The sequence below is a fragment of the Sycon ciliatum genome, chromosome 5, assembly GCF_964019385.1.
Source record: "Sycon ciliatum chromosome 5, ocSycCili1.1, whole genome shotgun sequence".
Classification (NCBI taxonomy): Eukaryota; Metazoa; Porifera; class Calcarea; order Leucosolenida; family Sycettidae; genus Sycon; species Sycon ciliatum.
Window position 1 is genome coordinate 6,675,884 of NC_088647.1, and position 11,373 is coordinate 6,687,256.

General features: G+C 47.3%; 1 long non-coding RNA gene across 1 annotated transcript; it reads left to right on the plus strand.

The window, feature by feature from the left end:
- The first annotated feature begins 1,877 nt into the window (after positions 1-1,877).
- Positions 1,878-5,526, plus strand: LOC135816589 (uncharacterized). Its single transcript, XR_010553396.1, has 3 exons — positions 1,878-2,179; positions 2,750-3,020; positions 4,510-5,526. It is a non-coding gene; the product is annotated as an uncharacterized LOC135816589 (long non-coding RNA).
- Positions 5,527-11,373: the final 5,847 nt, after the last annotated feature.

Sequence of the window (11,373 nt, forward strand, 5' to 3'; positions counted from 1 at the left end):
TACAGGATCGATCGGCTTCGCGTCAACCACAGGTTCCGGATTCGTCTGATAATCCGTGTACAGTGCACATTGCATCATCAAAATGACGTCAACTTGAAATTCTGTCGGGACAGCACTAGGGTTTTCCGGATTATGCGTTTTTTCTTGGTCTAAAATGGAAATGGAAAGTGTTTTGGAAAACCCCTATAAATCAAATTTTTTTCTAAAGAAAATGCAAAAAATTACCCAAAAAGCACAAAAAATGCCACCGTTGCCATGGTAACAAAATGGCGACAGCTAGTCGCGTGACATTTGGCACCATGGTGATCATTCATGGTGATCGTGAAGTACCTATCGCTTGCAGGGAGTCGTAAAATACCGGTATTTTACGACTCCCTGGCCCAAAGTGGGTCAAAATGGACAAAATGCATTTTGACCCCCAAAATGCAAAAATATGCAAACACATAATCCGGAAAGGCCTAGACAGCACCCATGCATAGTGGAGTTGCACACTCTGGGGGCCGTTATGTACTCTTGGTGTAGGCGAGTGCATCCAAGGCTTGTCACGGGCGCGGGGCGGTGGCAAGAAAAGTGTGAAAAGCATTCCTACATTTTTAATACTGGGCTGTCATATCCTCTATAGCTATTAGAATGGCGAAACGTTCCCAGAAAGTGCTGCAGAATTATTTTATGGTGAAAAAAGGAGGACAAAAATTATTTTCGATGCAGACAATGGAAAATGGTGTGGATTAATCATGGCAATCATTAGCCTTTACCGATATTCTTGTTAGTGGTGAACCTTGAGAATAACAACCTCGGATCATAACACTATCTCGCTAATAACAACACTATCATAATTATTCAGACCAAGCAGGCCCGGCGGAACCGCTCCGGTTGGTCAGGCCATGGCACGTGTATGTACATGCGTACATACATGTAGTACATACATGATGTAGTACATACATGTACATGTAATTGCAGGTGCTAGCAACAACAGTGCATGGGAGTGCAAAAATACCACTATCCAGGAGAAGCGAGTATCGGGGCCAAACATACAGTAAAACCTGTAACTAACGACCACCGTGACTAGCGACCGGCCTGGTACTACCGACCACTTTGTCAGGCACGGACGGTCTCACATTCAAAATGCACTGTGACTAGCGACTACCTGCTGAACGCGACCAGCGACCGCCTTTTCTTGTCCCAATGTCGAATTTTGACCCGTAACCAGCGACCGCGATGTAGCAAATCAAACATTGCTTGAAGCTCCTTCACGAAATTTTGATGATTTTCCATGGTCGTTTCGATACTACAGCTGGACAAATGAGCGCAGTCTCATTTTTACTGTGGAATCAATGTGGATTGCACTACACCTGTCATAATTTCAAGTGCTGTCAAGAACAAACATGATAGGAAACGTCTTGGAGAGCGCATCCAAAGCGCTCTTTGATCGATGTTACTACTCGAAGGAGAAACTAAGAGTAAGACTGGGCGCGGCTCTCTGTCGAAGTGCAATCACACAGCTCAGTCACCAGACTCACCACTACACCAGGTGACACTGACAGTCTGTGCTGGCTAGCTACAAATATGCTACGGTATTATGTACTCACCTGTACCTGTGTACGGAACACAGGCCACTGAAAGGTGCGAAAACTCGCAACATCGCCGCATCATGTACCGGTACACACCAGTACAGTTTACATGGTTTACGCTACACTACATCCAAGTCGGAGCGACTGAGTTTCCACTGTAGTCTAGATCAGGGAGTCGTATACCGTTTACCGTATACTACGGTATAGACCCGGGAGGCGACACGAGGCCTTCCGGGCCGACTATGAATGATTGACTCGCGGCACTTTCTCCCACTTTTCCCTCAGATATCCCCGGTGCGTGCCCTGAGTTATAAACCAACTACTCCGCGTACATATGCCATGGGACTTTGGGAGTGCACTCCTTGGGGAACGGACTCGTGCAGGATCGATAGGATCGTGGGAAATCGTAGCTCGAAAAGAAGAAGAAGAATGAACTACTTTTCCAAGGAATTGGTTGCATTTGATGATCGTGATGGAGGCAGAGAGTGCTGCTGATCGCGATCCAGATCCGGGTCAAGAATCACCTCCTGATCCTAAGGAAACCTCAGCTGACGTAGATCTACCTTCTCTTCGCGTGAACGCTCAGTCTGTGTTGGCTTGGGCCACAGGTATGGTTTGAATTCTAATTTTCTATGTTAGGCCAAACTAAAGAAGGTGTGTGGTTCGACTAACATGGACATTTTTTTTACGGGCGGGCGGGCGGATTTTTTTTTTTTAATATATTTTTTAGTACATGTAAATACACTGTATACGCGTATCGAGTAGACTCTACTACCAGCACAAGGCAGCAGTCGTACCACTCACTGCACTGCACTGCAGTACAACTACAAGTCAAGTCCAAAAGGAGCCGCCTGCGTCCGCAGACTCACGCCGCACAGCACGTAGACGTGGACGTGTTCAGTCCACGTACGTCAGTCACACGACAGCCCGCCGAAAAAAAGTTACGGTCGGGCTGAAATTGTACGGTCGGTCGGGTGAGTCGAACCACACACCTTCTTTAGTTTGGCCTTATTATATTTTTTCAATTATTTGCCTTGAAACTTTCAACCTTGCTACTTAGCGGCTTCTGATCTGGTGCGCGTACTGCATAAAAAGTTGCGAATAATCATGAATTGGAAGAAATACTTGTGGGTTGATAGAGTGCAGTACTCATGGTACTTGTTCAATGGTTTCTACAGAGCGTTCCGAATCCCAGCCGCTAAAGACCCACAGAAGGCAAGAAGCTTGCGTTGCAAAGCTGCTGTCCCGCCTGACTGCGGAGAAAGAAGACTCGTTTATGGTTGTTCTACAGCCGCTGCTGACGTCCATCAGCTCTGTCCTGCTCCCAGCAGCAGATAGGCCTGGATTTCAATGAGTCGTGTCCCAACTCCGGTGTGAACGATTTCCCGACGTCAAGACAAAGTGGGGTCAAGTCAAGGAAGCTGTCACAAGATGATCCGGTATTGAACGGTAGGTTTTGTAAAGCTGCTCTAACATTTGGATACTATAAATTATAACATTAAATTATATTGACACTGTTGACAGATGCGTCGGCTCTGCTCCTGTCTAACAGGTTCAGGGAAGATGCGAGCTGTGTTTATTATTATTATATTAAATTATTATTTATATTCACGAAGCCATGCCCAAGACGTGCGACATAGCGTGCGTTCGTGTGTATGTGTGTGCGTGCGTGTGTATATTGTGTGCGTGTGTGCGCGCTTGTGTATGTCGTAAAATCCCGCCAGAGCACCCCTACCTCCGCAACCATTCGAGTAGATCCATGTGGGGAGGGGCGGATGGGCGAGTCCTGCTTGCCGCATTCAGTACTACATGAAAAAGTACTCACCCTACGGAAACTGTGCGTGCGTCTCGTACACCCAACAAAAGTCAAGAGCTGGGAGTCGTACAAACCCATCAAAACCCTAGAGTGTGTGCGATCTCTGGTCAAGAGGGTGGGAACTGTTGCGTACATTTCCAACCAGGTCGTAGCCGCGTATGCAGTACAGTACGCCCTCACACTTCACATAGTCATACGAGGATACAACTTTATTGATAGATAAGATAACGTGCTTGTAGATCTCTGCCATGCCAAAGTTGAATTCAGTAGAGGTAGTAGTCTCTGTCAAACGTGTTCGCCATTGGCACTTGTAGCAGCTGATCGGACGATGCAAATGGACTCCCAGTCCACATTAGCTGGTTCTTGAGATGCCTTCGAAAATATACCATGGCACGCACTTTCCACTGTTGTTACATAGGGCCGGACGTGTGTTGTCCTGAGCTTGCCACGATACTTTCCGATCTGTCCATCTCCTTTCTTTGTTAAGTTGGAATTATTTGAAGAGCTGATGGCTGGTAACTTGCTGGTCAGCTGGTAGGAATACGTTCGCAAGTGTTGCTGCTGATTTGTACATTGAATTGCCGGAGTGACGTGGCCTTGAGTAGTCTTCCCCAGCAATGAACTGTAGAGTAGCATGCGTATTGAATTCTCTTGTTGCCGGTGCATCGGTCCCTCTCCATGACACCGGACTAGACTGAATTACTGGCGTCCCTTCATCGGCCTGCTTTTCGCCTCGAACTTCACGAGTCTTGAAATATGAACCCAACATAATAAAAGTGGGACTCAATTGCGCAGTTCAGATGATAAATTGATGCAATAAGGGGTCATCGCAAAAGTGATTAGTCATCCCTGAAAAAAACATCATTCATTTCGTACTCGGACCCCCTCTCCACCCTCCGAAATGAATGGACGACGAAAATCGCATGCATGTACATGTGTATGCATAGCGTCAGTCGACTGAGATTTTAGCTCCCCCCCCCCGGAACGATCTTCGTTTCAGGGACGACCAAAAACTTGTGTGACCACTGACTTTCTTTCTCTGTTATCAAGCAGTATGCATTATTTGTAACAGTAATTACTTGTCTGTGTTATGTGGATGCATTGTCTTATTTCCTTTTTCAGGCTACAGCACAACCGAGAGAACGAAATGTACGTCGCAATCAAGCTATGTCGTTGCCATCTTCTATGTGCCATGCGTTACCTGATGTGCCAGCCTGCTATGTCGGATACCGCTAACCATGCATCGACTAGGCGCCAGGTGCGAACTGATGGTGCTGGTGGTGGTGGTGGTGAGAAGGAGAGCTCTTTGCCAGAATAACTTTGCAGTTTGGAGAGCGTGTCTGGGCAGGCGTGTATTTACCCCCATATTGCCAGGTGTGTATTTACCACCGTCATATGAACCAACCATAAGTGCAGTTGCAGTGGAGTCTTCAACTTCATTCTCCCGAGTCAAGCTCCTTGTGAAGGCATCTAAGAAAAAGATTGCCTGATGAGTCCAGCCGGGACGAAAGGTACGTCGCAATCAAGCTATGTTGTTGCTGTGTCATCTGCTATGCGCCATACGCTACCTGATGTACCAGCATGCTATGTCGGACACCACTCACCCTGCATCGACTAGGCGCCAGACGCGAACTGATGATGGTGGTGGTGGCGGGAAGGAGAGCTCTGTGCCAGAAAAACTTTTCAGTTTAGAGAGCGTGTGTGGGCAGGTGTGTATTTACCGCCGTATGAATCAACCACAGTACGATCAGCTGACGTTATAACTTATAAGGATGATCTCGTGCAGCGATAGTATGATATTTTTTCAGTCTTTTCTAAGGACTCTCCACTGCAGCGTTTTCTTTCCACTCGGTTCTCTTCTTTTTATCGCTCAGCTAGCACTTGCAATGCTTATACATACTGATTAATCCCGTTCAATTTTCCGTACATTTTTCTCAAAATCCATAGCGCGGACGAAGTAGTGATTTTCCGTACAAATATGGAAAATACGGAAGGTTGATAGCACTGTGTTGAGGCAGCTATTGTTGACTTTATTTGGAATTAATTCTGTTGTATTTGCACACATTCCTGAGTGCATTGTATTACTATTAGCATCCAATGTGTGTTATCTGTGCGAGCTTCTAACCTTGTGAACATTCACCGAAGGTTCGGTTGGTGGCGCACAAGATCTTCCGGGATGGCTCTTGCGGGCTCTCAGCCCTGCGTTCACTGCATAAAACTTGGCAGAACAGTTCAAGTTTCAATTTAGGCCATTTCCTCACGCTGTGACTCCCAATATTTCTTATGCGCAATGATTATAAGTATTTGTAGATCACTGGGACAGCGCCACTTTGTTAGCCGATGTTAGTCCTGAAGAAAAATTGACTTCATTGCCCTAAAGGTGAGAACAAATTGGGACTATTTGTGAAGGAAAACTTTGGAAAATGTAATTTCGAATATAAGTCATTTCGTTTATCTGGATAGGTCCAATATTTCACAAATGTGCAATAGAAGTATTGTAGATCAATGGGACAGGGCAACTTGGTCGGTCGAAGTTAGTCACGAGGAAAAAAATTACTTTATTTGCCTAAAGGTGAGAACAAATTGGGACTATTTGTGAAGGAAAACTTTGGAAAATGTAATTTCGAATATAAGTCATTTCGTTTATCTGGATAGGTCCAATATTTCACAAATGTGCAATATAAGTATTGTAGATCACAGGGCAACTTGGTCTGTCGAAGTTAGTCACGAGGAAAAAAATTACTTCATTGCCCTAAAGGTGAGAAAATATTGAGGCAATTTGTAAAGAAAGGATTACCTCATCTTAGGTGGTCAAAGTGCCTCAGAGTTCGAGTGGCAGTGCAAAGCCAGTGAGTAAGCCAGTGAACAAGACCCTTTATTAGTGAACTCCTCAGCGATGGCCACAGATGGCTGTATTTCGGCAATGGAGATCGAAAGTCTGACCACAATTGTTCGGCGAAAGGACGAAGACGACGATTTCTCGCTATGTACGGATTTCCCGCGCGCTATGACCTATGTACGGACTTGTCCCACACCGAGCAGGTCGTAATATTTTGAATCGTTGAGTCAATCATGGTTGTGCACAAGTGATGCGCGTGTCGCCTCCCGGGTCTATACGACTCCCTGGTCTTATCTAGATCAACACACTGATACCAGTTGCCAGTGTAGTCGCACACAGATGAGGATGGAGTCGATAGTGACTAGTGCTCTGCCTGGCCAGGCCAGCGCTGCTCTGGAAACCCAGTGAGTCGACATATCGCTTCCGGTGTATAAAAAACTTGATTTTCTCTCTCTCCAAGTGTTGTATGATCTGAAAGAAGAATGTCAGTGCGCAAGTGGTGGGGAATTGTATTATCTGCATTTTGACATACATATCATATAATGGGATCCATATATGGTCGCGCGGTGCAAACCTCTAACTAAAGACCACCTGCCACTAACGACCACTTTTCCGGGCACCAAGGGGTGGTCGTTAGTTACAGGTTTTACTGTATGTACAAGGCATTACTTTACAGAAGGTCCCAGCCCCACCCTGCATTATTGTTACTTATCATAGTGAAGCTAGCTAGTTTTAGTTCTTAAATCCCAAAACAATAACAAAATAGAACTCAGATGGTGAGCCAAGGAAAAAAATTGTAACATGGAAGTTGTGGGTACCAGTTAAGCGATCGACTGACTGACTGTTCAAAATCTGGTTCAGTTGGTGGACTCGATCGCATAACTTGTGCCCACAATTTCCAAGTTACAAATAACAAAATATTACAACACTTTTCTCATAGCCGAGTGAGAGTCGCGCTATTCGCAACGTTGACTGTGTTCGGCACTGGGGGGCTGATAATTATATGCATGTTTGCATCATTGTACTCTGTGGCATACATGTTTGCATTGTACTCTGTCCATACATATTAGGAAACAGTTCTGTCTGCAGATTGAGTATCAGATTAAAGGGGAACTCCGGTCCAAAATCACCCCCATTTTTTATTGCGGAATCCATTAGAGTATGTCGTAAGTGGTAGAATGGCGAAAACCGGAAGCTTCTACGACAAGGATAACATACCTAAATTACCAATTGCAATTTTCCATATTTGGCACGAGGGGGCCCCCTCCCACCCTGTGACGTAAAACGTTCTCAGCCCGGTCCACTCAGATGAAATTTTCAAATAATTGAAGCAAGAATGAAAAGTCCTTGGCCATTGTTGAAGTGCTTGTTGTTCTGTGCCATGCCCGATTTATTGTCACAACTCGCTGCTGCGTCTCTGGATGCAACAATGTCACGAAGAAAGAGGCGCCTGCGGGCTGTCGTAGCATGGCTTTCCTCTGGCTGACGCGAACCTGACGACAGCTTGGCTATGGAGAGTATGTTGGAAGGATTTTTCTCCGACGAAAAATAATCGTGTCTGCACTGAGCATTTCACTGAGATGTGCTATGAAAGAGATTTCCAACAAGAGTTTGCACAAAGCATTGGTGGCTATAAGCAGAAGCAGCAGCGACGCTTGAAGCCAGGGTCTCTGCCATCCTGAAACTTGGCGGTGCATGTCATACTAATAGTTAGTAGCTCCTCTACCTCTGCTGCCAGCAAACGCAGACCATCTTCGATTTACTTCCAGGAACGTGAGCACGATGAGGTAAGTGAACGGCATGATTTTGTGCCGTCCAGAACGTAGCTCTAAACGACTACAGTCCTACTCAAAGTCCTCTACTCAAAATCCTAGTCAGTGAAGTCGAGAATTGATGTAATGTACATGGAACGTTATCATGTGTGTTATTTCGGTTCTCTTTATCTGTAAGTTTCCATTGCGTTACTTTCCGGTTGCAGCTACACTGCCACAAATACAAGGTACAGTATGATTTGTAGTCTGGAAATTTTCCATGCTGTCATACTGAAGTGGGCACCAAAACGTGTCCACTTTTCGTACAATGGCATGAGAGCACGGGTACAGTCGGCATGTCTGTCCCACAATGCCAATATAGGGAGAGCGCACGCCAAAACCAAGGAGGGTGTGCTCAGGTACAGGCTGGAATACACCAAGAGCACAAAGTGGCCAAGAAGCTGCACGACAATGTCCTGCAACTTCTTGAAGGACCTGTTGAACGATGTGCATACAACCATTCTCGGCATTCGCAACGGCACCGGCACAACCCCATGCTCCCGAACACAGTACAGTCTTGTGCCATTGTATCTGTCAACTTTACCAGATTGTTCATGCAGCTGCATTGGTGCAAAGCATGCGCCCACCCGAAAACACAAATATTGCCCGAGTCAAGAATAGTTATAAATCGTGTCTGTCAACTGTTTTCTACATTCTGCATGCACATGTACCAATGATTATGTGAACGTCAACCAGGCCAAGAAGCATTATCATCATCATCATCATCATCATCATCATCATGTCCAACTGGTTCCTCAAAGCCCCAGTGCGCATCTGCATTGGCTTCTGGTACAGCTGCTTTATCTTCGATACCACGCAAGACGGTATCACACGCCGCTGCTTGCGTCCAAAGTATCCATGGGTGAACCATGTGTATTGTCTATACGCCACATGTCTCCAAATCCTGCACAAAACAGTTGGAGAGATGTAGATACACATACCACTAGTGTCTTCATGATTGTGTAAAAGTAAATAGTTTCAGTGTAAATAGTTTCGGATTCGAATTAATATTTCTATGGGCTACTATACAAACACTTTGGCCTTTTTTCAAATTTACATCACTTTTACACACAGTTGAAACACTTACAGTGCTAGGAATAGTATGAATGAAAGACATCGTTGTACCAGTATAATTATATTGGCATGGGTGCAATAGAACTGCATGATTGTGTGATGGAAGTTGGTGAATTTGAATACTGTACACAAAATCATTGCACAACACTTCCCATCCACTTTGTACCGGTACATTGTAACAGTTCCCTGTTAGCGCTAACCTTATCTGCCCTCTAGCTCTGTATCTTGCACCTTTCCCTATCCTGTCAGCACGCGCGTTATCACCTTAGGGCACTTCGTGCCCCATATCAGTTGTGTTGCCTTGAGCAAGCATTGTCTTTTCCAAGAATACCTTCAAACGGTTACACTGGTAGCGGAGGATGGTTAACATGGTGTTCTTGGAGCTCGCCATTGTCGTGGCGATCCTTGTTCTTTCTGTGTTGCTATTCAGGTTGGCCAGCGAGGTCCGTGAAGCCAGTCGCCAAGTCAGCGCCCGTCTGAGCAACCGACAACAACCGCTCCCTGTGCCGCCCGATCATTCGTCCGGGAAGCCTCGGCACGCTAAGGAGCCGCCGATCTTCGATGGCAAGCCCTCGCAGTTCAAGGAGTGGGCTTTCTCCATTGAGCTGGCGATTCGGTCACTGGGAATCACCGACTCATCGGTGATGGTGGATTACGCAGCGGGCTTCCTGAGCGGCAACGCCAAGCTATGGCTCATCGCATCGTTGGATACGGGTGTGGAGTTCTCGACGTGGCCAGCGCTGCGTGAAGCCCTCGCCAAGGTGTACGGTCCGTTGCATCATCAAGAGCGGGTGCGACTGGATCTCTTCGCTGTCAGGCAGCACTCAAGCTTGGAGAGCTATGTCACCGAGTTCTCGCGCCTAAGCCTACAAGTGCCTGAGATCGACGAGCTGACCCGAGGACTGCTGTTCGTAAATGGACTGCACCCATCTGTCAAGACCCGGGTGCTGCGAGAGCACCCCACTGATCTGAGCCAAGCGATCAGGTCAGCGCAAACGGCGGACCAACAGCCGAACCCGATTCAGCACCGAAGTCAGCCCGTACGACCCCAAAGGCTAACACCGGAGGAGAGGCGTCACCTGAGTCGGCAGGGTGGATGCTTCGCTTGTCGGAAGCCAGGTCACCTAGCTCGGGATTGTCCCAGCAATCAACACCCAAACGCTGGTCGCCAGTGAAAAATGGCGTGCGCTCGCTGGCGACCAAGCGGAAAGCACCCAACGGTTACCCGGTTGACATACGCAACCGTTACAGCGTACTAGAGCTGGAAGAACCGACGCTGCAAGCTGATTCGGAAGATGTTGCCGAACAGGAATCCCATGTCAGCAACGTTGATATCGCAGTACAGGACACGGAGCTTCCTTTGGAGCATGACCTTCTCCGTGTTGAGGGCAGGATCAACGGCCGCCGGGCAATTATGCTTATTGACTCGGGATCGACGCACGACTTCATATCGGAAGCTTTCGTGCAAAGAAACGGCCTTGTTACGGAGAGCAAGGACGAAACACTGAAGGTAACCCTGGCTGATGGCTCATCGACATCATCGGAACTGCAGAGGACCGGTCCGGTAAAGGTTATCGTGAAGGACTTCAGCGACACCCAATCTTTCACAGTTTTTCCGTTGAGCCGCTATGATGCTATCCTGGGCAAGCCATGGCTGACCAGACACAACCCGGATATCAACTTTCAGACCAACGAAGTCAAACTGAACGGAGAGCCGCTCGTTGCTAAACCCCCTTCCGGCCAAAATAGTGATACGGAGCGTCAGGAGTCGCCGCCAATTGAGAGCATGCTCATATCTGGTTCTCAGGCTCGCCGCGAGTTGAGGAAAGGCGCGCAGGGAATCCTGGCGTGGGTCAACGCTACTGACGACGAGGAGGAGGACAGCAAGCCATCAGCCGCCAGACAACACCCAGATCATCAAGAGCAGCTGGCTAACCTTCTGCGGCGGTACTCGGACATCTTTCCAGACGACCTGCCGACCGAGCTTCCGCCAGAGAGGGATGTCGACCATGAGATTGTGACTGAGGAGGGTGCCGTTCCTCCATCACGGGCTGCCTACCGTCTCCCCAAACCCGAGATGGACGAATTGCAAGCCCAGCTCACAGAACTCCTCCGCAAGGGCTTCATCGAACCCAGCAAGTCACCATACGGTGCCCCAGTCTTTTTCGTTAAAAAGTCTGATGGCTCATTGCGCATGGTTTGTGATTGGCGGAATTTGAACAGGATCACCATCAAAAACAAAGCTTGCCTCCCAAACATTGA